We start from the raw sequence: 26,136 nt of genomic DNA, 5'->3' as shown, positions 1-26,136 counted from the left end.
TACAACTCATTTACAGAATTATAAATCACTTCTTGAAACACATTTTAACTGGTTTAATATTTTTTTTCTAATTTTCTATTTGTTTGAATTTCCAGTTAAACAGCAGCTTTTTTCCCTTCTCTCTCTCTCTCCCCCCCCCAAGAGTAGGAAATGCTGTAATTATATAGTATATAGAGATGAGGTAAGAAAGAACAACGTGAAGAGGAGAGGAATAGAAGAAGCAAATAAGACACACATGAGACAGAATATATATACTCAAATTCATTATGAGGTTTGGTTTATAACAACAATGAAGAGAGAATGGAGATGATAATATTTAAAATCTTTATAGTAACGATAAGATAATTAACATGATAGTAATAGCAGTAATTGCTATTGGATAAGCGATGATGAAACACAGTTATCTATTGCTGTTTATACAGAGAACTGAAACCGGTTTCTGAGCTTGAAAAAAAAGAAAATAGCACAAAGTAGTCAGAATAACTACTAAGTCTAAGACTTTTGTCCCAAGATATCTGCCAGCAATGCAGGCATAAATGCCCTGCCCTCACTAAACTGGTGTTTGTGGTTTTGTGATACTGCACTGGTACAGTGGTCAGCAGCGTACTTCATTTTAAGCATAAAGTGTTTGGATCAGGCTGTGAAAGTGAAAACAAATGGAAGCAAGTGACCTCCTATTCCTCTTCCCCTCTCTCTAATGTTGGGTTAATATTGCTTCTCTCTTCTTCTGTTGACTCTCCTCCACTACCAAAACTTAGAACCAGACTATGCGTTGCACACTGCATGGGCCACCATTTCCCCACTCATAATGATGCAGCATAACCCCATATTGTGATGTCATCACGTGCATTTTGGCACCCTGCATCATTGACTTCTACCCGTGGAGGAGAGGAAATGCAAAATGTGATTATGGAATGGCTTGGGATAAGTTTGCCATATACTGTTGGGAATTTGTTGTTCCATGCTCAGCTTGTAAGCTCCTTCGTGCAGGGATCTATCATTTGTTACTCTGAGGTGCCACGTATGGCACAAAAGGAAGATCCCAAGTGATTTCAAGGAAAATGGTAGAAAGCCTTGTAAAAAGTTGCTGGCTGAAGATGTGCGCATAAGGCCACTTATCCGTTACCACCGTAAGGTGGGGGTTTGTGTTCTTTTGTTCCCATCTTGTTCCTTCACTTGGTTGCCTTGCAAGTGAAGCAATATGCTACCACACGGGTAGCCAACATGGTGCCTTCCAGATGTTATGGGCTACAACTCCCACCGTCCCTTACCACTGACTATGCTGGCTGAGACTGATGGGACTTGTAGTCTAAAATAGCTTCAGGGCACCACAATGGCGACTCCTGCCATACCAGCTCAAGATACATGAAGTTTTGACAATGGGCTAATGAAGAATGGTTACTAGGGTTGAGGTGAATATCACAGTGTGGTTCCTTGAAAAGTATACCTTTGTGCCAATGGTGAAGATCCTCAGGCCGGGTGGCGTAGGGCTAAAATGAAGCCCTCCAAGCCTCTCTGTTTGCCTCTTGGGAGTCTCCCCATACCTTCTCCCAAAACTACACCTCTCATTGGCTCTGCTTTGCATAGCTCTTTAGTGCTTTTGCTTGGCAGGGATGGATCACTGAACTCTAATTATGGCGCTTGCTTTTCTAGATGGAGAACAGAGAGGGGTGTGTGACTGTGGATATAGTTTTGTACAAAGGTAAAATCTGCATTCATTGCTCCTCCTACTTTTGCCACTTGCCCCAACCACTACTAGCTTGTGGCCCTCAGAAGGTTGCCGGAAGGGAATGTGGCCCTTGGCCTGAAAAGCGTTCTCCAACTTTATGCCAATGTTGTAAAATGATGTCAGTAATAACCAAGTGAGTGTATAAACCTATGGATATTTTACAGAATAGGTGCCTATTGATCTAGAAGCCATTCCCAACTATGAGAGAGTTCATTGCGTCTGCGGCCCAAAGTACATTTCTTTCAATCAAAGAACCTTTTATTTAAAAATATCCAGCTATGCAGAAAAGAATCTATGTAGCTTTCTATTATTATGCTTGCTGGCTATAATATGCTAAAGTTAGTTTGCTTGAGTGTTGTTTGACAGGGCGTTCTTTCCACTTCACAGCATATTTCTCACTTGAAATGAAAAGAAGTTCTTAGCAGAAAGGTCAGTTTGTTGTTGTGGGCTCTACACATACTTTTGGAATCTACCAGAATTCAACAGAGCCAGTGCCTGCAGAAGGAAGGGGACCACCATTGCCCAGGGAAGAAGGAGAGCCATTTGCTGCTGCTGTCTGTCTGCCTGCCTGCTTGGTTGCTACTGCTGCTGCTTGGCTACCACCACCGCCCTCTCCCTGTTGGACTTCTGCTCTGCAGGTGTCATGCTTTGCAGGACCAGGCCCCCAGGTACTCAGCCAGCTGTTGCTGATATCATCCACCTGTCCCTTCCCTGGAGGGGATACATAAGCCAGCTGGCTGAGGTGGCTCCTGCTTTGCAGATTGCCTGGCTTTTTACAGGTCTTGAGTCATGTGCCTGGGAGAGAGGACTTGGAGCCAAGTAGGGAGACTTGAGGGGACCCCAATTAGTATAGTGACGGGCAGAGGGAGATATGGCGTTGTGAGGAGGACTTACCAGGTAAGGGGAACGCAGCCCAGACAGTTAAAGGCTGTTCCTTGTTCTGGTCCTCCCCTCACCTGCAGGTTTGTTGGTTGCCCTATCAGCCAGCTCTCAGGCCTCCGGATGCTGCTTCTAAACACCAGATCGGTGCATAATGAGATCTCCCTCATTCATGATTTAATTGTGGATGAGACTGCTGATCTGGCATGTATAACCGAGACCTGGGTGGATGAGCAGGGAGGAGTCAGTCTCTCCCAGCTATGTCCGCCAGGGTTCCTGGTTCAGCATCAGAGTAGACCTGAGGGTTGGGGAGGGGGGTTTGCTATAGGAGCTCCATCTCCCTCTGTAAGCACCCTGTCCATGTCACTACTGGTCTGGAGTGTTTGCACCTTGTGTTGGGTCAGTGGGACAGACTGGGGATTCTGTTGGTGTACCGCCCACCCCGCTGCCCAACAGACTGCCTAGCTGAGCTGACGGAGGTGGTCTCGGGTGTACTGTTGAGATCCCCCAGATTGTTGGTTCTGGGGGATGTCAACATCCATGCCAAGGCCACCTTATCCAGGGCGGCTCAGGATTTCATGGTCTCCATGACAACCATGGGACTGTCCCAATATGCCATTGGCCCAACACATGTAGCAGGGCATACTCTAGACTTAGTTTTTGCAACTGGACATGGAGATGATGATCTGAATGTGGGGGGCCTTACATCTGTCCCTCTGTCATGGACAGATCACTGCTTGCTGAAGTTTAGACTTACAGCAGCTTTTCCCCTCTGCAAGGGTGGGGGACCTATTAAGATGGTCCACCCCCGGAGACTATGTCAGCTCTTCACTGAGACAGCAGTGTTGGTGGGGGTGCAGGCAGGGCTGGAGATTCCTTGGTAATTGCCAGGCCATAAGTCCTCAGCCGGCAGCTTGGCTATAAATCTGCCAGGCTAGCAAGGAGGAAGCAAGATAAGGGCAGAGGCCGTTCAAAGCTTACGTGCCAAGCCAGAAATCCAGAAGAGACGTCAGTGAAGGTCCGGGTCTAGTTTGCCAAGAGATCAGTCCAAGTCAAGGTTCAGGGGATAGGAAGACACACAGTGCCTGACGCTGTAGTCAACAACAAGCTGAAGCCAAGGTTTGACTTTTAAGGAGCAGGTTTGTCAGCAGGTGTGAGCCATCAGCATTTTGGCCTTAAGTGGACAGGCCTGCCCCTCTTCTGCCTGACTTTCTGTTGTCTACGTTCTGCAGGTGAGGGGGGAGTATCCTGTTCACTGTCTGCGTCTGGCTGAAGGGCTTCAGCTGTGTCTGGGGTGCTCTGCAGCTGAGGGGGAGAAGGAGCTGGGTTCTCAGGAGTTTCCTCCATTTCTCCTTCTGGGTCTGCTGCTTCTGGGTCTGCTGCTGTTACTCCCGAGTCATCTTCGTCTGATGAGTCCTCTGACGGGGCCATGACAGACTAATGGATCCGGATGGTTTCCAAAGGGCTCTGGGGAGTTTTCTGGCTGACAGGACTGGCGCTCCTGACGAAACCCTGGTTGAACTGTGGAATACAGAAATGACCCGGGCTGTTGACATGATTGCTCCTGAGCGCCCTCTCCTGTGTAGAGCTCATACAGCTCCATGGTATACCCCAGAGCTGAGAGCAATGAAACAATATCGGAGACGGCTTGAGTGCAGATGGAGACGAACTCCTGGTGGATGCAATTACACACTGGTAAGTGCCTATGGTAAGCTGTATTTAGGGGCAGTAAGGGCAGCAAAAAAACTATATTTTGCCACCACTATCAAATCATCAATCTGCTGCCCAGCGGAGCTCTTTGGAACTGTCTGGGGGCTATTACACTTTGGCCCCAAGGACATGGTAGAACCATCTGAGACCCGCTGTAATAGGCACTTCCAGGATAAAATCTTTAGCATCTGCCAGGACTTAGACTCCAGTTTTATAGCAGGTGAATCAAGTGGGGTATCCAGAGCACAGTCTTGTCCCAATTTCTTGAATGACTTTCAGTTGGTACAGCTTGAGGATGTTGACAAGGTGCTTGGACAGGTTCATGCAACCACTTCTGTGCTGGATCCTTGCCCTTCTTGGGTAATAAAAGCTAGCAGGGATGGAACAGCTGGCTGGGCCAGGGAGGTGATTAATGCCTCTCTGCGAGAGGGGGTGGTCCCTGGCTGCCTGAAAGAGGCGGTAGAAAGAGACCACTCCTGAAGAGACCCTCCCTGGACCCAGAAAATCTTAATAACTATAGGCTGGTAGCAAATGTTCCATTCCTGGGCAAGGTCCTTGAATGAGTGGTTGTGGGCCAGCTCCAGACACTCTTGGATGAGACCGATTATCAATTTCAGTCGGGTTTCAGGCCTGGTTTTGGCTCGGAAAAAGCCTTGGTTGCCCTGTATGATGAGCTTTGTCGGGAGAGAGACGGGGGAGTGTGACTCTGTTGATCTCTCAGCGGCTTTTGATACCATCAACCATGGTATCCTTCTGTGAAGACTAGCTGAATTGGGAGTGGGAGGGACTGCATGGTGGTTCCGCTCCTACTTGGCGGGTCGGCTCCAGAAGGTGGTGCTTGGGGAACATTGCTCGGCACCCTGGACTCTCCAGTATGGTGTTCCGCAGGGGTCAGTTCTGTCCCCCATGCTGTTCAACATCTACGTGAAACCATAGGGTGCGGTCATTCAGAGCTTTGGAGTGCATTGCCATCGGAGGTACATAATCAGAGGTGAAATGGAGTCTTAGAATATCTTCCATCAACCAAAGTCGAGGGCATCGACTGGAAGCGGAGAGCCGTGAAAGATTTTCGCAATAGCGGGACTTTAAAAAATTGAATTATTGCTCTGTGGCAAAGGAGGTTTTAAATAAGGGGTACCACAATGAGAAGGCTGATTGAGTGGAGGCATGGAGGTTCCATCATTTGGTATACAGAAGAATTCTTTCTTTCAAAATCTGTTTCGCTCTCTTAGAGGGAATGATGGGTAAGGAATCTATACTTATCCCATATGCGGCCAGCTTTTGTTTGGAACGACTAAGCCAGTTGTCGTGATTGACATTCCGGAGCTGTTCTATGAGGCATATTTTTGGTAAGCGGGAGTCGCTCATACAGGCAAGTCTTAGCCAATAATTGGCTAAGGCTGCATGGGCCAGGGACTCTACTGAGTATAGACCAGTCTCCATCCTCAAAAAGGAGATGGGAATGCCCTTTGGAATTGCCAGAATAGAACGGATAAAGGCATTTCGAATCTTCTGTAATGAGGTGATGTTTACATGCCCCCAGATCTCTGCACCGTAAAGGATCATAGGAATTATTTTCCTACGAACAAGCTTCCTCCTTTAAGTTTGAAAAAACAGAGAAACACATGAATGGAGTGGGAGATTTTCAGCTTAGATGCTTCGAAATGAAGTCTCCAGGTAAAATTAGAACTAAAATTGAGACCCAAATATCTAAAATTATGGCTCTGTTTAATCAGTTTGTTATTTAACTTCCAGACATGTGTTTTTTTCTTTTTCCCAAACACCACAACATTTGTCTTGGCGTAGTTAACCAACATATGTTCCCTATCACAAAATGCTCCCAGGTTATTTAACAATCTTCTCATGCTGATTTGAGTGACCGAGATTAGAGCTAGATCGTCGGCATATAGCAGCACCGAGAGCTTAACATTCAAGATCGAAGGGGGAAAGAAGGATGGCCCAGAGAGTTCCTGTACTATGTTGTTAATATAGAAATTAAAGAGGAAGGGTGTCAAAAGGCAGCCCTGGCTCACTCCTCTATTAGTTGATATGTCTTCAGAGAGAAGTCCGTTTGCTCCAAGTCTTACCTTGAGAATGGTATTCGAGTGCAGGGTCTGGATCAAATAGACCAAGCGTCTATCTATATTTGCATTAAGTAACTTTTGCCAAAGGCGGTCTCTGTCAATGAGGTCAAATGCTGATGTAAAGTCAACAAAAGTTACAAATAGTTCTTTCCTCATATGACATGAATACTTCTGGATTAAATGGGAAAGTACAAAGCATTGGTCCATAGTGGACTTTCCTTTGACAAAACCTGCCTGCTCCTCTGCAAAGACCGTATTACTGGCAGCCCAGGATTCCAGTTTAGCTAGGAGATATCTAGCATAGATTTTAGCTGCTACATCGAGCAGACTAATTGGTCTGAAATTTCTTGGGTCTGCTTTGGAGCCTCTTTTATGAAGAGGAACGACTATGCTGACACCCCAACCCTTGGGAATTTTACCATAACAGTTGATAAAGGTAAACATTTTGGCCAACACCGGGGCCCACCAGTCCGGGTTGGCCTTAAACACTTCGGATGGCAACATATCCTCTCCGGGGGCTTTCTTATTCGGAAGAGATTTAATCAGGGTCAATATTTCTTGAGGGGTGACTTGGTCCCACTCCGGACTGGAGAGAGATAATAAATGTTCTACTTTCAGATATATGTCTGTGGCTATAGGGGATGAATCTGCGTTAAAAAGTGCGGAGAAAGGGGCATGCCATTTGGCTGACGTTATCTCATTATCCGTAAAAGTACGTTCACCCTTCATACCCATTGTAACTAGTTCCCAGAATTTGGATGCATTGCGTTCCAAAGAAGCAGTCCCCAACTCCTTCCATTTTAAACAATAGTAGCTAACCTTTTTTTGACGCAATAGATTCTTGCAAGTCCTTCGCAACTGTAAGTAAACATTAAAATTTTCTAGAGAGTCAACCTTTCTAAGTTTTCTTATAGCTCGTAGTAAATTTCGCTTAGCTCCCACACATTCATTATTGAACCAACCAGAATTCCTCACAAGCGGAGGCTAAGAACGGGTCGGCAATGGCTTTAAATCCAAGGTTATAGAATTAAAATAATCAAAAGGATCTAATGAAAGTAAAAGTTGCTCTCGTAAAATTAATGCCTTGGGTGAATTTAGATACAAGCTTATTGCCCCCTGTATCTTCCCATTCCAACAAATCCTTCTTCCATTCTCGGAGGTAATGTTTTCAGATGGAGTAAAAACACTAGAAGTGGGACATTTTGAGATCAAAAGGAGAGAGCAGATTGGCATGTGGTCACTCTCTAGCCTATCCAGTACACCAAATGACTCAAAATATAAGGCTAGCGAAGAGGCAAGCATCGTAAAATCTATGACACTTTTACCTCTGGGGCCTATATACGAATATGAGTCCGATGTTGGGTTTCCAGGGAGGCCATTACATATCTTCAATTGATATTTATATATAAGAGAAAATAGAGAGAGACCCATGACATTTACAACTAGGTCCCTGGAACTTCTTACATCAAGGTACAAAAGATCCTCTGGGAGTAGTCCCAGTTTATTACCTATTACATAGTTGTTGGACCCCAGTCTGGCATTGAAATCGCCAGTTAAAATAATTAAAGGATCTTGAGATGTTTGGTAGAGCAGGGACATGACCTGATCTATCTCTGACCAAATGGCAGAAGCTGTATGTTTGGATTTCAGAGGAGGAACATAAACATTTATCAAAGAGATTGTTAAATTCCGAGGCCATACAATTTGAGTAACCAAGATATTATTCGAGGACAACCCCACGGGTTGCGTAATGGTCAGATTAAGATCTACAGAGATTAATGAGGCTAAACCGCCACTCGGTCTACCGCCGTAGGCAGATTTGACGGCGGGGATAGAAAAGGCTGCGTATCCTGGGAGAGAAGGAAATGAAGATGAAGTAACCCAAGTTTCCTGTATGCAAAAAAATTGAAATTGCAAACAAAAATCTTTAAAACCACTATCAGCTAATTTAGGCAACCAACCTGCAATATTCCAAGAAATCACCTTAACAGAGGACTTAAAATTATCAGATCGAGACATCAGTCAGACAGCAGAGGCATCCTTCGAGTTATCCAAGCTGGGGACCAGATTTTGGGGTTCCTCTAGGTATGTTATTGCCTCACATAGGATCGCCGGCCTGCTAACATTGGAAAGAAAAGTTCTCGGCGGAAGTGATGGCATTGTGGGGCATTTGGACGGGGAGCCCTTTTCCGCATTTTCCAAGTATCTTACGTCCATCCACGAGGGAGTAGAGTCAGAATTTAAAATGACCCTACAAGCTTTTTCTGAAGGCAAAGTACAGGTAGGGTGAGAAGTCTTTGTTGGGCATTGTTGGTAAAAGGGAGTATAATTTGCCATATGTGTCTCACTCTGAGCATCATGAGCAACAAAGGAAGAATCCTTCATGTTTTGAGTGAATTGTGTTTGTAACTTGTCATGAGTGGACAAATCATTTTGGGACATCAAAGATTGCAGTAGAGTGGAGAGTTTATGAAGCCTGGAAATGATGTCCTGCTGCGCATAAGCTGACAAGGCCATAAAATTTACAACAAGGGATTCTTCTTCTTCAACAAAAAAACTATATGGTGCTTCCTTATTTCCAGAGTCTGTGTCAGGTTATTGGGAAAGAGTAGTTACGTGATTAAATAAAGAAGCCTTAGAACATGGATTCTTATCACGCTCAACTATGGAATTTGTCTGTTTTAGAGCGTTGGTAGTAGTAACTATTCGTGTCGCATCCAAGATAGAAACATCCACAGAAGTATTAGAAACTACTCGTGTTCGGAGTGCTAAATTGGCATCTGACAGTAACAGATGGGGATAAGCCATGTTCTGAAAATGTCTCTGGGTGATTATTCCGTGCTTGGCCAGGAGCTGTTTATTTGCTTGCAACAGAATTGTTGTATCCGGACTTCTGAAAGTAAGCAACACCTAAGTTTTTAAGGAGTTGCTATACAGATATTCCACTTTTACAATATCTGATGTCTTTATCTGTATCAAAGCCAATGATTTTAAAAGGTCAATGATATGTAATTTCTGCATAAGTTGTGAAACTTGCCGATTTACCGCAGGGAAATTGAGCAGTACTATTTTATTCAAGCTGTATTTCAAATTCCAAGACTTCTCTCTGTTCTTGTAGGTGTGCAGCTTTAATCCTTGCCCAGTCACTGCCTTATAAGCCTGTGGCTTTATACAAAAGTTCATAGAAATTGGGACTGGAGCAGACGGAGGTGAGTTTGCTGACTCTAAAGTCGGTGTAGACAAATTCGAAGATGTCTCAATATGGGAGTTAGACAGTGGGTGTTTTCCTTGAATGTGAGAAATATTGGGCTGGGAGCGACCTGCTTTTGGCAGCGCATCCAGCAGTTTGAAAAGCTTGTTATAGTTCATTTTTCTGGGCCTGTGAGCCTTATAGTTCTTTATGTTTTTTTATTTTTTTCCATTGAAGTTCTTCTTGAGTTTATGGTGCTGTTTCATTCCCAGAGTTGCTTTATCCTTTCTGTCCTGTCTATGCCTGATTCTGGATGATCAATTCATCTTGTGTTCATATGCGCTGATTGTCAATATATGGGAGCCATTCAGCTTTGTAAATTCTTCTGTGAGTGTTGTTAATAAGCTGTTGGCTTCCATTATAAAATTTTTGACACAAGAAATTTCCCTTGAGATTATTGCCAACTGGTAGTTAAATTCCAACGGGAGCAGTTCACCCTGAAAGATAGTGCTTTGTTTATTTGCATCTCCCGCTACAGACTCCAGCGATTTCCGCAGCACAGGATTTGATGAGAAGTACAGAGTCTCATTGATAAATCTATTGATATCTGATATTTCAGGCGAGAGGCGCGAGGGTTGATTCACTAGAGTTTCCAACTCCTTTAATTCCACGGCCAGGTTTTGTGAGGGGGACCAGGTTGTAGCCAAACTAGACGCCAAAACTCCCTTCATGTCAATGGACCAGTCCATAATGGCCGCAGGCTCAGAAATGGGTGACAGAGAAACTCCCATGGGTGGTTCTTTAAAACGTGGCCCCTTATCCATTAAAGTTGAAAATTCAGTATCTGCTTTTTGGTCTTTCAGAGCGGGGAGGAAGTCTGTCATTTTTAATTGCTCTAAGTTTCCTGGGTTCACAACGGGCTGCTTCTCAATAGTGATTCCTTGATCTTACTTGGTAAATTGCTTTAAACGTGGGAGGAAAATGGCTGACTCGTCCTCTTAAAGATATCGGCTCAGGAATTGTACTTACGACCAGTTTAGCGAAATATACTTATGCAATATATGCTTTATCCTTTCAAACCTGCACAATAAGCCGGCGAGGTTAATTGCTTGCCTTTTACACTTTCATTGGAATGCTCTCAGAACGAATTCAAGGTTTCACAGATAAGATAGGGCTAAATATGAGCTTCAGGAAATAACGACTTCCTGTGATCTTACTAACTGCTTAAGGTTCCTAACAAACTTCAATATCGAGCTGGAGAGGACCAGCTTGCCATAAAATTTAAAAACTATACCAGGATAAAAGATGAGACGTTCCTCCTCTGTCGGCCATCTTTTCTCCGCCCCCCAAATTATGGAATTATCTTGTTGAGGAGGTGCGCCTGGTGCCAACACTTAGCTTTTCGGCACCAGGTCAAGACTTCCCTCTTCTCCCAGGATTTTAGCATGTGTTTTTAAATTGCTTTTTAAAAATGTGTTTTTAAATTTGTATATTTGTTTTTAATGTTTTTAATTGTTGTAAACCACCCAGAGAGCTTCGGGTATGGGGTGGTACACAAATGCAATAAATACATAAAAAAAAAAATAACATTCAACTCCCTGGAGTGAGTTGTGCTGCATTTGACATTTGTGCTACATTTGCACCTTTGACATTTGCATATTTAACAGTGACTAACATTAATCTACAGCTTAAGAATGCAAGAAGAGGCCTGTTGGATCAGAAGAAAGATCCATCTAGCCCCATGTCCTGCTTCCCAGAGGAGGCATTTAGTTAGCAACTGTGGGAAGTCCACAAGCAGGACTTAAGGCAATAAGATGAGCTCAGCTAGATCACGCCAAAGGCCCCAAATGCACTCTTCCTACTTGTGTTCCTCAGCAATTGATATTCAGGGATATACTGCCTCTGATATTGGAGACAGAACATAGCCTTCATGGCTAGTAGCCACTGATAGCTTTACCCTCCACAAATATGTCTTAACCTTTTTTTCAAGCCATCCAAGCTGACAAACATCCCATCTGGTGGGAATGAATTCCACTGTTTAATTATGCGTGTGAAGAAGTGCTTCCCTTTGTCTATCCTGAATCTTTCAACATGCGGCTTCACTGGATCCTCCAAGCAGCTGATACTCACTGGTGTACCAGTGCCTTGTATTGTCAAGGCTAATAGACATTGGTAGACCTATCCTTTATTAATTTGTCTAATCCCCTTTTAACACAGCCTCAGTGGTAGGCATCACCACGTCTTGTGGAAGTCAGTTAAAAAGTACTTTCTTTTGTCTCCCCAAAACCTACTGCCAATCAATTTCATTGGCTGACTCCCAAGTTCTTAATACACTGAATGAGAGTATGATGGACTGTAATCATCTGACATATCTTTATCTTGCTACTCTGGGCTCCTTTCTGAGGAAGGCAAGATATAAATTCTATTATTAGTAGGAGTAGGAGTAGAGTAGGAGTAGGAAGAGTAGTTGTTGAGGACTTGGGAAGGCAAAGTGGTCTAATTCTTTACCCTGACAACTTGTGCTATGGATGGACATTTGCCCTCCCCTTTTAACCACTGCATAGAACATGCAGCTTATGCTTCTCTTCCTCCTGAGTTTGCAGAAGCTGTGCCAGGTTTCACCATGGACTATGCTGCACCCAGGGTCAGAGTGAATCATGCCTGCTGCACTTTGCAGGCGCGTGCTTTTGCCGACTTTCCAGCTTCTGACTAAATACATAAATGGGAATTTGAAAGTGCAATTAGGTGCCATCTGGACATGTCTATGGAAGCTATTTTGGCTTTATAAAAGAGATTTGTGGACATGGGACGGAATACTGGATCAACGGAGAACAAGAACTTGCCAGAACCCAGAAATCTAGGAAGCCACTTTATGCTGAGTCAGACCTCTGGTCTACCCAGCACAGTATTGTCCACTGACTGGCAGCTGCTCTCCAAGATTTCTGGCAAGGGTTTCTTCCAGCCTTACCTGGAGATGCCAGGGATTGAATCTTGGACCTTCTGCATGCAAAACGTTCTACCACTAAGCTACAGCCCTTTGCCCTAAACCTTATTGCTTAAGCAAGGCCTTTTTCCTTAACTAAGAAAACCTTGTTGCTCACACAGCAGGAAGCTCTCTTATACTCCTTCCTGTTCAGGATGATCCAATGGTCTGCCTGGATCAGCATGGCCAGTCAAAGGCCTGAAGATTCTAAATAATAATAATAATAATAATTTAATTTGTGGCTCGCCTATCTGGCCAATGGCCACTCTAGGCGACGTACAATTTAACAACAATACATTACATCATAATAAAATACATCATAAAATACAATATAACAATAAAACAATAAAACAGTTCCAGTACAGAGTAGTAGGCTATTCGTCGTAAAAATTTAACCCTCCCCGTAAGTCCCAAAGGCCTGTCTGAACAGCCAGGTCTTCAAAGCTTGGCGGAATACATTCAGGGAAGGGGCATGTCGGAAGGTCATACGGGAGGGAGTTCCAGAGAGTGGGGGCCGCCACTGAAAATGCCCTCTCTCTTGTCCCCGCCAACCTAGCTGTTTTAGTTGGCGGGATTGAGAGAAGGTCCTGTGTGGCTGATCTTGTTGGGCGGCATGGTTGGTGGCGCTGGAGGCGCTCCATCAGATAAACTGGGCTGAGACCGTATAGGGATTTAAAGGTTAATACCAACACCTTGAATTGGGCCCGGAAAATAACTGGAAGCCAGTGTAGGTCGAACAACACTGGGGTGATGTGTTCCCGGCGGCGACAGTTTGTAAGCAGTCGAGCCACAGTATTCTGTATAAGTTGTAATTTCCGGACCATTTTCAAGGGTAACCCCACGTAGAGCGCATTACAGTAATCCAACCGAGAGGTGACCAGGGCATGTACCACCAGTGGGAGCTGATGAGCAGGAAGGTAGGGCTGCAGTCTACGAATGAGGTGCAATTGATACCAAGCTGCCCGGCTCACTGCCGAAATCTGAGCCTCCATGGACAGCTTGGAATCAAGAACAACCCCAAGGCTGCGGACCTGGTCCTTCAGGGGCAATTTCACCCTGTCGAACACCAGGTCAACATCTCCCAACCTTCCCTTGTCTCCCACGAGTAGCACCTCAGTCTTATCAGGATTCAACTTCAGCCTGTTCCTTCCCATCCATCCACTCACGGATTCCAGGCACTTGGACATGGTCTCCACAGCAGACTCTGGTGAAGATTTAAACGAGAGATAGAGCTGAGTGTCATCCGCATATTGGTGACACTGCAGCCCAAATCTCCAGCAGCGGCTTCATATAGATATTAAATAGCATGGGAGAGAGGATAGAGCCCTGTGGCACACCACAATTGAGAGGCCAAGGGTCTGAAACCTCCTCCCCCAATGCTACCTGTTGATGCCTGTCGGAAAGAAAGGAATGGAACCACCGTAGTACAGTGCCTCCTATTCCCGATTCCTCCAGGCGATGTAAAAGGATACTGTGGTCGACAGTATCAAAAGCCGCTGAGAGATCGAGGAGGACAAGAAAGGTGAATTCTCCCCTATCTAATGCCCTCCTCATATCATCAACCAGAGCGACCAATGCTGTTTCAGTTCCATGTCCAGTCCTGAAACCCGATTGGTATGGATCCAAATAATCCGTTTCATCCAAGTGTGCTGACAACTGGTTGGCCACCACTCGCTCAATGATCTTGCCCAGGAATGGTAGATTCGAAATTGGGCGAAAGTTATTCAAAACTTGGGGATCCAAGGAGGACTTCTTTAAGATGGGCTTTACAATTGCCTCCTTGAGTGCTAATGGCATTACACCCTCCTCCAAGGATGCATTGACCACCGCCTTAATCCCCTCGCCCAATTTCTCTTTGCAGCTCACAAGGAGCCACAATGGGCAAGGATCAGTTAGACAGGTGGTAGGCTTCACAGTCGAGAGCACCTTGTCCACATCCTCAGAAGGAAGAGGTCGAAACCGATCCCATTTGACCGGATTGCAACTGGCCAACTCTGTTTCATTTACTGTGTCCACGGCGTACGGAATTGAGCTCCGTAAATGTTCGATTTTGTCGGCAAAGTGCTTTGCTAATTTGTCACAGGAGGCCTTAGACTGTTCCAAGGGTTCCTGAGCAACTGGACCGACCAGGCTTCGGACCACTTGGAACAACCTTCTGGGACAGCACTCTGCGGACGCAATAGAGGCAGCAAAGAACCTCTTCTTTTCTGCCTTTATTGCCACTTGGTAGGCAGTTACTGCTGCTCTAACCTGTGTCCGGACATCTTCAGAACGGGATTTCCGCCACCGGCGTTCTAGTCGTCTCACCTCCTGTCTCAGATTTCGCAACCGTGGAGTATACCAAGGTGCTAACTGAGTTCTGTTCAGGGGGAGAGGACGTTTCGGCGCCACGCGGTCCAGAGCCCTGGTGATCCCCTCATTCCACTCCATCACCAGGGTATCGACCGTGTGGCCTTCAGCAGGTTCCAATTCCCCAAGCGCAGTCAGGAATCCTTCTGGCTCCAGTAGGCGTCTGGGGCGGACCATTCTAATAGGTCCTTTTCCCCTACGGAGGGTGTGTGGTATCGAGAAGTCAATATTTACCAGATAGTGGTCTGACCATGACACGGGTGGAAGAAGCCACCCCCAACTTCAGAACACTTCCCTCCCCTCCCAGGACAAATATAAGGTCGAGAGCATGACCGGCTACATGGGTGGGCCCAATATTACTAAGGTGCAGTTCCCAGGAAGCCATGGTTTCCAGGAAATCCCGAGGGGCTCCTACGAGAGTGGCCTCAGCATGTACATTGAAGTCCCCAAGAATTAACAGCTCTGGGGACAACGCACGTACAGCCGAGACCATCTCTAGCACCTCGGCCAGGGAGTCTGCTGTGCAGCGGGGTGGGCAGTACACAAGCAGGATCCCCAAACTGCCCTTCAGGCCCAACCTCCAGTACATGCAGTCAACAAACTTAGTCCTATGAAGAGGAGGTCTGGTAAAAACTAGAGACTCCTGATAGATGACTGCCACACCCCCTCCCCGCCTTCCCACCCTCGGTTGTTGTGCATAACGGAAACCCGGCGGACACATGGCCTCAAGAATGGGAGCTGAGGCCTCATCCAGCCAGGTCTCCGTAATACATGCCAGGTCTGCTTGCCCATCCAAGATTATATCATGGATATGTGATGTTTTTTGTACTACAGACCTGGCATTACACAACAACAATCGAAGGTCGGTAGGAATCCTGCATCCCCCAGTTGTCGTCTGGTTCTGAACAGACCCGGAACATGGGATGGGTATTACACATCTATCCCGTGTTCCCCTCATCTGGCATGGTCTGCCAACAGTACCATTCCAGCGTCTGCCGCCCACTCTTTCTATAGTTTGGCCCCTCACCCTCCCTGTCACATCCCCCCCTGACTTGCACATGCCCCTGTCCCTGTTCGCCAATCAGACAGGCCACCCACCCTAAAACAATAATGAGCCGGAGACCCGCCTCTAACACTCTGATACTGCTAAATTAAATTTAAATTAAAATTAAAAATCATTACAATTCCCCCACAACCACACATCCATACATCCCCACAGTCAAAATCAGCCCAAAATCAACACAAGTAGTCCTAGTCTTGGCAGTGGTGGCAATAATAAAGATGACAATCTTCCTTCGGTTGCTGGGCTGCACCCAGAGCCTGGCTGCCCTCTGCGGCGCTCCCACCGCTGCCGGGCCGATGTCCTCCACGGCTCTTCTACGCTGCCACCCCGACCGTTCTCCTGGCGCCTCACACCGAGTCCAGGGCCCGGCTGTTTTCTGCGGCGCTCTCACCACCGCCAGGCCGTTACTCTCTACAGCCCTCCACACCACAGGCAGGGGGAGCAGGCTAGGCGCTCTCCCACCACCACCTGGCTGATGTTCTGGCCGTCCGTCACACTGCTCCCTCACTGCCACCAAAACCAGACCCTATCCAATACCCAGGTTGCAGCATGCTGTGTGAGTGACTCACCACATGGGGCATCTACACAAAATCCCAACAGTTCCCAGTTCAAGCCCCAGCAGCTCCTGACACCTAGGTGCTCTGCTGTGGAGTGCCTATCACCCATAAAATACTGTGTGTGGGAAGATCCCTGACAAGTCTATTGAAGTATGCAGCAGCATATATAAAGCAGACAAATATTATTGTTAGTATTTATACACAGTGGTTGAGGTGGAGGGCAAATTGAATGAATAAGGAAAGCAAATGGCAAAAATGCAAACCATACCCTGATTACTGGAGTAAATGAGCATATTAAATGGCAAAACCCAGACATCTATGACTAGCATTTCAAGTTTTTTTTAAGTACATCTGTTTTTATTGTTTTATTGCTTGTTTTTTTGCTACCCTGCTCTTTTTTTGGGAGGAAGAGGAGGTTGTAAATTTAATCCATCCATCAACAAACGGTGTAGCTGCTCCTACCCCTTCCCCTTCCCTGGACTTGTCACCCACACCTTCTTCCACTTGTTGTAGGATACCTGTGGAGTTCCGTTCATTACAGGAGGAAGAGGAGGGAGCGAGCCATGACTGCCATGTACGCTGATGCACTAGGTAAAGATACAGGACAGATTTCAGACTTGTGATGTTTCATGTGGGGCTATTCAAGAGATGTATGTGAGGAAGAAGCAGGGAGGAGAGGCAAATGCCCTGCCTGGTTCTTCAGCAAAAAAATTGAATATAGTGGCATCATTTCAATTAATTAAAATATGTCACACTAGGAAATGGCCTTTTGTAGACCAGATACTATAGACCCTCTCTGTTAGACAAAAGAAAGAATCATAATAAATATCTTCCCTCAGTTCTGTACTGTGCTGTTTTAGAAGACTTGTTTGCATAATGCAATGCAAGAACATTTTTAAAAAGAATAAAAATGATCTTACTACTTTGTTTTAGAGATAGCTTGCAAAAATTCATTCCAAGCATTGATGCTTCATTAGCAGTTTCATTCTCCTGCACTTTGTTTTTGAAAGCAAGAGCATGTGCTCAAATACTCTGTTTCACCCTCTCCTAGTAAATTAGAATATCAAGTATAATAAAAGTTATGGCGTCAGGTAAGATAGAAGGGCTGTAGCTCAGTGGCAGAGCATCTGCTCTGCATGCAGAAAGTCTCAGGTTCAAGCCCTGGCATCTCCAGGTAGGTCTGGGGGAGATCCTTACCTGAAACCCTGGAGGGCCACTGCCAGTCAGTGTGGGTAGTACTGACCTAGATGAACGTAGTCAGATTCCTATGTTCCTATGACATAATTCTGCAGAAATGGTGGTTCACATTGCCTGTGTCTGCTATAGCAATTTAAGCAGCACTCACTTTTGTGTAGCATAACACTCAGGACTGCTTCCAGATTTTGGGGGGAGGGGGGGCTTGGCTGGCTGCCCTCAGTGGGCCCCTCCTGTGCTGACACCACCACCTGCCACCACTTTGGACTCCTGGTAGCGGTGCTGCTGCCAATGTTGCACTCACACTTGCTTGTGAGTGGTCTTACCCAATGGCAGCAGCATGGTAGTGGGCGAAGACTTTTTGATACTGTTCACGCCTAACGTTTGATTCTTTGGCTCTGCTTTACCTATTCACCTTTGCTCTTCCAGTATGTTTCTCCTGTTACGGTGACTGCCTCTTAAAAGAATCTAAAAGAAATGCATTCTCTTGTCAGGAGAATATTTTCTAACTGCCAAAGGCAACATGAAAGCATGTAAAAGACAGGCCCAAAGAACTGAGTAGCGGATTTGGAGTCTGGTACCACTAATAGACAGACGACACTCAACTCTATCTTTCCTTTCCATCACGTTGAGAAGCTGAGGAAGTTCTGGACCGGGATATGGAGTCGGCAATGAGCTTGATGAGGACTTAATCAGATGGAAACGTAATCAGGCAAAACAGGGGTCCTCCTGGTCAGTAGAACTGCACATTTCTGGCGTAGGTAGATGACACATGTCTTACGTACATCACGACAGAAGTATTGTAATATGTTTCATGTGGGGCTGCCTTCAAAAGTGCCCAGAATTGTTCACAATCCTACAGACAGGTCATTAAAGAGCTGAGCTTAAGAAGCATGCTTTGCCATTGCCAAAATGACCGCACTGGCTCCATATTTGTTTCCAAGCCCAATTCAAAGTGCTGGCTGTGACCTTTAAAGCCCTACACTGTTAAGAACTGGGGTATCTGATGGATCACATTCTCCCATATGACCCTGCCCCCTTATTGAGACCATCAGTGGCAGCCTACGTGTCCATTCCAAAGCCACATCTAGTTGTGATAAGGGAGAGGGCTCCTCCCTTTTGCCATACCCAGATTTTGCAGAGAAGTTTGTCTTCCCTTCCTTGTTTATTTTTATATTTTTAATTTAACGTATTAAAAATATACATTGTAACATAAAATTACATATTAAAATACATGTCAGCTAAATCCATGTAGGTTTGCCTAAACAAATTTTGTTTTAGGACACACAAAAGATAGTACAGCGAAGACACCTGTCTAATGCCAATGTGCAGGGAGTTCCAGAGTGTAGGTGCTGGCTGCCACTCTGCAAGGTTGACTGATTGCTTACAAGCGTAGAATGAGCATATGTAGCATTCTCCAGCAACATCAAGATCTTCCAGTTCAGGATAATTACATGCAATCATTTTTTAAACACTTTTTTCACTCTGGCTTTTTATTATCTTTTATGATGCTTCTTTACCAGAGGTGCTTTAAAACTTTTTATTGCTAGTTTTTATTGTTTGTTTGTTCCTTTAAATATTGCTGGTTTTATCATGTTGTATTTTTCCATTTGGCCACATCTGCACCAGATTTTTAAGGCAGTATTATGCCACTTTAAAAAGTCATGGCTTTCCCCCAAGAATCTGGGAACCCGAGTTTGTTAAGGGTGCTGAGAGGAGACCTGGCAGAGGAGCATTCCAGAGGTGGGGGGGCTGGAACCCCACGACAATTTAAGAATGCAGTATTAAAATCAGTTAAAACGAATGGCAATCAGGAGAACTGGGTGGGTCCTAAAATATATTTCTCTCGTGTCAAAGGTCAAGGTGAAGAGGTTTGTCTTCAGCATACAAGGAAAGCTCTACAATGAAAGTGCCAGATGCACCTCTGTGGGGAAGGACTTCCACAGCTTAGGGGCTGCCCCAGAGAATGCCCTCTCCCAGGCCATCCCCTTCCAAACTCCTGAGGGCCGTGGAACTTTCAAGGGGCCCCCTCCGCTGATCTTCACACCCGAGGGGGTCAAAGGGAAGTCTTAATCATGGCAAACTGATATACTTTCATTGTCCTAGCGACCTGTTGATAGACTTGCTTGCTTAGGAATTATATGAATAAAAAAACCAGGAAAGTCCAATTAAATCAATTTGTCCTGGTCCTAGCTGTGCTGAAGAATCATTTTGTTGCCTCAAGCAAGTCACTCTCCCTCAGTTCCAACAGAAATTTGCAATCAACCCTTCTTCCCTGGGAACTCTGGGAATTATAGGAGTGTTTGGGGGAAGCCATGACTGTTTGAAGTGGTATAATAGGGCTTTAAATGTATGGTGCAGATGTGGCCTTTTTTGCAATCTGTCTTGGACTGTATGAGGAAATATCTTAAAGGTGTTTAAATACATACATACAATATTTATTTATATTTAAATAAATTTAAATATTTAAATAAATTAAATAAATGCACATATCTAGGTTAAAGATGCACAACTGGTTAAGAACAAGTGCAAGTATAAAAGCAGTTTTATTTTGTAATTGCTAGAGGACTAAAACGCTTGAATCATTCTATGGGATCACAACTTCATCCATTTTAAAACTGAGTTGGAAACTTATATGAAAGATAAGGAATGTTACAATTTAATCGGCCCATGTCAGCCACAAACATATGTGTTAAAGTGTTATGAAAACGTATTATAGAAGAAGCAAATTGCTGTTGCACTTGAGACTTAAAACGTTGTTGTGCCTAGGGCCTTAAAAGGAATTGGCTGAAAAATCTATACACATTTTTATTTATCACGTTCATATTCTGGAATGATGCACAAATATAGTCTTTAAGGCAAGTCCTGGATAATTCACAGTGTTCTCTGTGTGTAAATTATACTTTTCAGAGTTGCTTCTGTGCTTGTCTACATGGAATTTGACCTTCCAACCTGCCTAATTTCAGAGGATGACAGTTTGCAAAGATGTCAAATGCAGCACAGACTGGGGGAAATGTGCCAATGCATCAATGAAAGCAAAAAAAGAGGCAAAGGAGTTCTATGCAGGTCTATGTTGCCATGCATTTGTCTGTGGGAGAAACAGATTGATTGCCAAGAGCTTGAATTGAGGTCACAATGCTTCTGAGGAAGCTGCCTTATACCAAGTCAGATCACTGTTCCATCTGGCTCAGTATTGTCAACACTGACTGGCAGCAGCTCTCCAGGATTTCAGATGGAGGAACCCCAGCCCTACCTGGAGATTCCAGGGATTGAACCTGGGCACTTCTGCAAGTAATCCATATGCTCTACCACGGTGCTATAGCCCTCTTCTGTGTTATCAGCCAACTATATGTGACGTGTGGAGCTCTAGACATATTGTTATCTTCTCCAGGTTAAATCTCCCCCTCAAGCTCCGATGAAGACATGGAAGAAGAGGACATAGCACTTGGGAAGTTGTTCTTCCCCTCTCCAGGACTTTTCCCGGCCAAAAGACATGGTTTTACCTTGAACTCAGAGGACACACTCCCAGTGCAGTCCCCACTGCCTCCATACCATAGGACAGGGATGGGGAACCTGTTGCCCTCCAGACACTGTTGAACCACAACTCCCAGCATTCCTGACCCTTGGCCATGCTGTCTGGGAGCTATGGAGCCTAATGACATCTGGAAAGCCACAGGTTTCCCATCCTTGTGATAGGAGCCAATTGCTGCAGATCCGACAATGGCTCTTGAAGAGCCAAGCCAGATTGTCAGGGAGGGCAGGGCCAATAGCAGGACTAGACCAGCCAACCTTGAGAAGACCTCTGCACTTGCCTGAGGAACCAGCTTTCCTAATGTGAGTAGGAATACTCTAGCCAGTGGTTTCCACAGTGCTCTGTCCAAGGTCCTGTTGTGAACCAGGCCCTACCAGCAAGGGCCTCTGCTATAGCCAGCTTCCCTTGAGCATTGAGCCATGATGGGAAAGGACATTTCCCCCTCCATAGGGGGGGTGTTATTGGATTGAAGCCATGAGGGTGAGGAGGGATTTTAAAAAACGTCTTGCCCCTGCACTGATTTTCCATTTTAATCCCAGTCTGGGAAAACGTGAAGCATTTAAGCCTGCAAATTTTTCCACACTAATGTGAGCATCTTGAATTGGGCCTGGAACTGAGCTGGCAACCAATCTTGCCTTCTTTGTATTGATGTAACTTGCCCTGGGACTTTATGGTGAAGGGCAGATAATAAAACCAGTAAAACACAGCAGCAACAACAAAAATTCTTGTGTTCCTCAGTCCTTTTCCATTTTTTTAAAAAAAGCAATCTCCCTCTCACTGAAAACCATGGAAAGGAAATAAACAGGAAGAAAGTGTGCCAGCTCCTGGTCTGGCAAGCTTAATTCCCTAGTTTGGGAGGAGGATCCATGCCCCCAAATCACCCAACCCTCCTTTTGGGTTTTACCCATGTCAGAGGGCTGCGGTAGGCTCTGCAGTGGCCAGGAGGGGAAATCTAACATTGGAGCTCTCTCTGCCCCAGAGGGAGAAATCCAATGCTTCATTTTCCAATGCACTATTGCCAAGGGATGCCCTTCCAGGGGCCACAGGATTGTTTGATAAGGCTGCAAGACGTTATAAACATGCACATTACAATCTGACATGCATCACTCAGGAAAATGTTACTTTTATTTATTAGATGTTTATCTTGCACCTTCCTCCAAAGGAGTCCATTATATCTGCCTACCAACTGGAAAATGTTTCCATTCTGCTTCCTTGTGAAATTTACATTGTTCAGCCTTCTAACATCCCTTAATTATTAAAATCCATAGATATGGATTTTTTCACACATTTAATTATATAATGAAAAAGGAGCTGTTGTTTAAAATGGGGAAAGAAGTTTTAATAGGTCTATAGGCAGCTGCCATCCACATATACAAGATGTGTAAATATTTTGTGTGTACATGCATGGCCCTGACAGATTAAAATGAAAAAGACCAGAAGTGAGCTAATTATAGATGTCAAAACCCACGAGATATATTATGCAAAGAGTCACAAGAACAAACATACGCATAATACGACATATTCATAGATCACAAACTTCTAGATTCGACTTCTGAAGCTTTCTTGGAACCATTCTGCACATCTCACAAAATGAGGTCACAGATTAAAGGGGCAGAAGTATTTCTGAATGCTACCCCACTTTTTAAAAAAGGGTTATGCATGAAAAAACCTAGTGCTTCATTGAGAGGGTTATGTTAAATATTTCACTCTAATTTGTAGGTGTTCTCATTTTTATGTGAGAGACCATTACAAAAATGACATCCTCTTCCTGGGGTCTGAAATGGCATAGCTTCAAATTCTATCACTTCCTTCTGTCTGACATGGACATTCAGAAGCATGAATTATTTTGGAATCCTATTTTCTAATCTAATGCCTAAGCTGAAATCCACCCATTTTATCATAGTGAGACCCATAGGTTTCACAGACCATGCACGTGGATCTCACTGTAAATGGGATCTGCAAGACCACGCAGGATGTTGCATTAGAAACAGAATTCAGCTCTGTGAGGGGGCATGTGCTACTGAAATCACTACTTTCAGCTAATGAGCTGAATTGGCTTATTCAGTGACCACCACTGCAAACATACGTTGGATAATGGAAAGGATCATGGAATTTCAGAAGAAAATCACCCTGTGCTTTATAGATTACAGCAAAGCCTTTGATTATGTAGATTACGAAAAACTATGGAATGCTTTAAAAGAAATGGGGGTGCCACAGCTTCTGATTATTCTGATGCGCAACCTATGCTCTGGACAAGAAGCTACTGTAAGGACAGAATATGGAGAAACCGATTGGTTCCCAATGGGAAAGGGTATGAGACAGGGATTTATTTTATCACCCTACTGTTTAATCTATATGCAGAACGTATCATATGGAAATCAGGATTGAAGGAGGTGTGAAAATTGGAGGGAGAAATATCAATAATTTAAGATATGCAGACAATACCATACTACCAGCAGAAACCAGTAATGATTTGAAACGAATGCTGATGAAAGTTAAAGAGGAAAGCACAAAAGCAGGATTACAGCTGAATGTCAAGAAGACTAAAGTAATAACAGAAGATTTATGTAACTTTAAAGTCGACAATGAGGACTTGTCAAGGATTATCAATACCTTGGCACAGTCAGTAACCAAAATGAGGCAATAGTCAAGAAATCAGAAGAAGGCTAGGACTGGGGAGGGCAGCTATGAGAGAACTAGAAAAGGTCCTCAAATGCAAAGATGTATCACTGAACACTAAAGTCAGGATCATTCAGACCATGGTGTTTCCGATCTCTATGTATGGATGTGAAAGTTGGATAGTGAAAAAAGCGGATAAGAGAAAAATCAACTCATTTGAAATGTGGTGTTGGAGGAGAGCTTTGCAGATACCATGGACTGCGAAAAAGATGAATAATTGGGTGTTAGAACAAATTAAACCAGAACTATCAGTAGAAGCTAAAATGATGAAACTGGGGGTTATCATACTTTGGACCAGAGCTTGGAAAAGTTACTTTTTTGAACTATAACTCCTGTCAGCCCAATCCAGTGGCCATGCTGGCTGGGGCTGATGGGAGTTGTAGTTTTAAAAAGTAACTTTTCCAAGCTCTGCTTTGGACACATACTAAGAATAGTATGTGTCCAAAGCAGAGCTTGGAAAAGTTACTTTTTAAAACTACAACTATGTGTCCAAAGCAGAGCTTGGAAAAGTTACTTTTTAAAACTACAACTCCCATCAGCCCCAGCCAGCATGACTCACTAGAAAAGACAATAATGCTGGGGAAAACAGAAGGGAGTAGAAAAAGAGGAAGACCAAACAAGAGATGGATTGATTCCATAAAGGAAGCCACAGACCTGAACTTACAAGATCTGAACAGGGTGGTTTATGACAGATGCTGTTGGAGGTCGCTGATTCATAGGGTCGCCATAAGTCATAACCGACTTGAAGGCACAAAACACACACAGTGACCACCACTACCACCTATGTCCTAAGGCCAAGGAGGACAACTATTGCCATCTTCCCTAGGTTCACTGGCACCTCAGTCCTCAGCATGCTTTCTTGTAAGTAGGCCTGATGGATTTCACCCACACACTCCTCTTTAGAAAATAACTAAAGTGCCATGCAAATATGAACATGAATTACTTGAATTTAAATTTCTATTGCAATATTTTTACTCAATGCAATATAGTCATAACAGTAATGACAGTAATCATATCTATGCAATGCCCTTATATGGGTATACAGATGCAAATATAGGTGGGGGAGAATGCTTGTGTTGCAGACCTCTGTGGCCCACTTCAGCAGCTCAGCCAGGTAGAGATGACAGTGATCCAGTTTAAGAACAAGATAAATTTTTATTTCTCAAGCAGGAATATAAAGATATCAGGCCATTCTCTGCCCCCCCTTTGCATATTACACATGCCATGGGTCCACCTACTGCTGATTGTGTGGGCATCCTCATCATAGGGAGACCTTAGAAGGGATCAGCTACTCACTCATCTTCAGAGGTGCATGTTCAATGCGCAAACATTGGGGGGGGGATGGATATAACCAGCCTGGCCGCACAGTGCTCAGGTAGACATGTCACAGTGCATGTTCCCTAGTCATCATGTGGACTTGCATGAAGGTGACTTCTGTGTAATATTTATCACAGACCTTGTCTTCAGGCAACCTCCTTGCACAGACACACAGGCCTTCAAGCTTCCAGAATAATCTGGGCTTCACAGTCAGCCTCTCCCTATATCCCCTCATTCCAGGGGCTGCCTCTAGAGATGTATAAGGCACTGTGGCAATGGGGGAGGGGTTGTTTAGCCCTTTCCCCCCTGCCATTTTCCCAATTAAAACCAACCAACCAAGCCCCCAAATTGCTATATGCCCCACAGGGCAAAACAAACAGGCATCATATCATATAAGCAGGTACCTACATGTTTTGCCCTGTGGGGACAAATGGCAATTACAGGGAGGGAGGGATTTTGATGGGGAAAAGAGTGCAAGGTGAAAGATTTAACCTCGCCTCCACAGCATCATGGTTCGTTTCTAACTCTGGCATTAACCTTTTTTTAAAAGCGTGGATGATCTCTCACATGATGCCTAATTTGGCCCTGGAAATGGCCTAAATGTGGATTGAGCAAATACAGAAGGAGATGGTGTGTCTGGTGAATTTTACCATGTTTTAAAAGCTTTGTGCAGTTAGTCAGCAATGTCACAGCAAAAATGTCTGCTGATTCTGAAAACATGAGACTTATTTGATGATTAAGCACAATTGCTTCAGCATGTACTATTTTACAGTACACAGAACTATAATTTCTAAAACTTTCTACCAATGTTCCAGCATCTCCACTGGCTCCATACCACCCCATTAAATCAACCTGCTGTTTTTGACCCAT

The 26,136-nt window shown here is 44.6% G+C and overlaps 1 protein-coding gene across 1 annotated transcript in view; it reads right to left on the bottom strand.

The window, feature by feature from the left end:
* VIPR2 (vasoactive intestinal peptide receptor 2) overlaps nucleotides 1-26,136 on the bottom strand; it is an 80,453-nt gene that overhangs the window by 16,271 nt on the left and 38,046 nt on the right. The window lies entirely within an intron of this gene.

The sequence above is a fragment of the Rhineura floridana genome, chromosome 10 (assembly GCF_030035675.1).
Source record: "Rhineura floridana isolate rRhiFlo1 chromosome 10, rRhiFlo1.hap2, whole genome shotgun sequence".
Classification (NCBI taxonomy): Eukaryota; Metazoa; Chordata; class Lepidosauria; order Squamata; family Rhineuridae; genus Rhineura; species Rhineura floridana.
The sequence above is the reverse complement of the archived record's forward strand: the minus strand, read 5'-3'. Positions and strand labels throughout refer to the sequence as shown.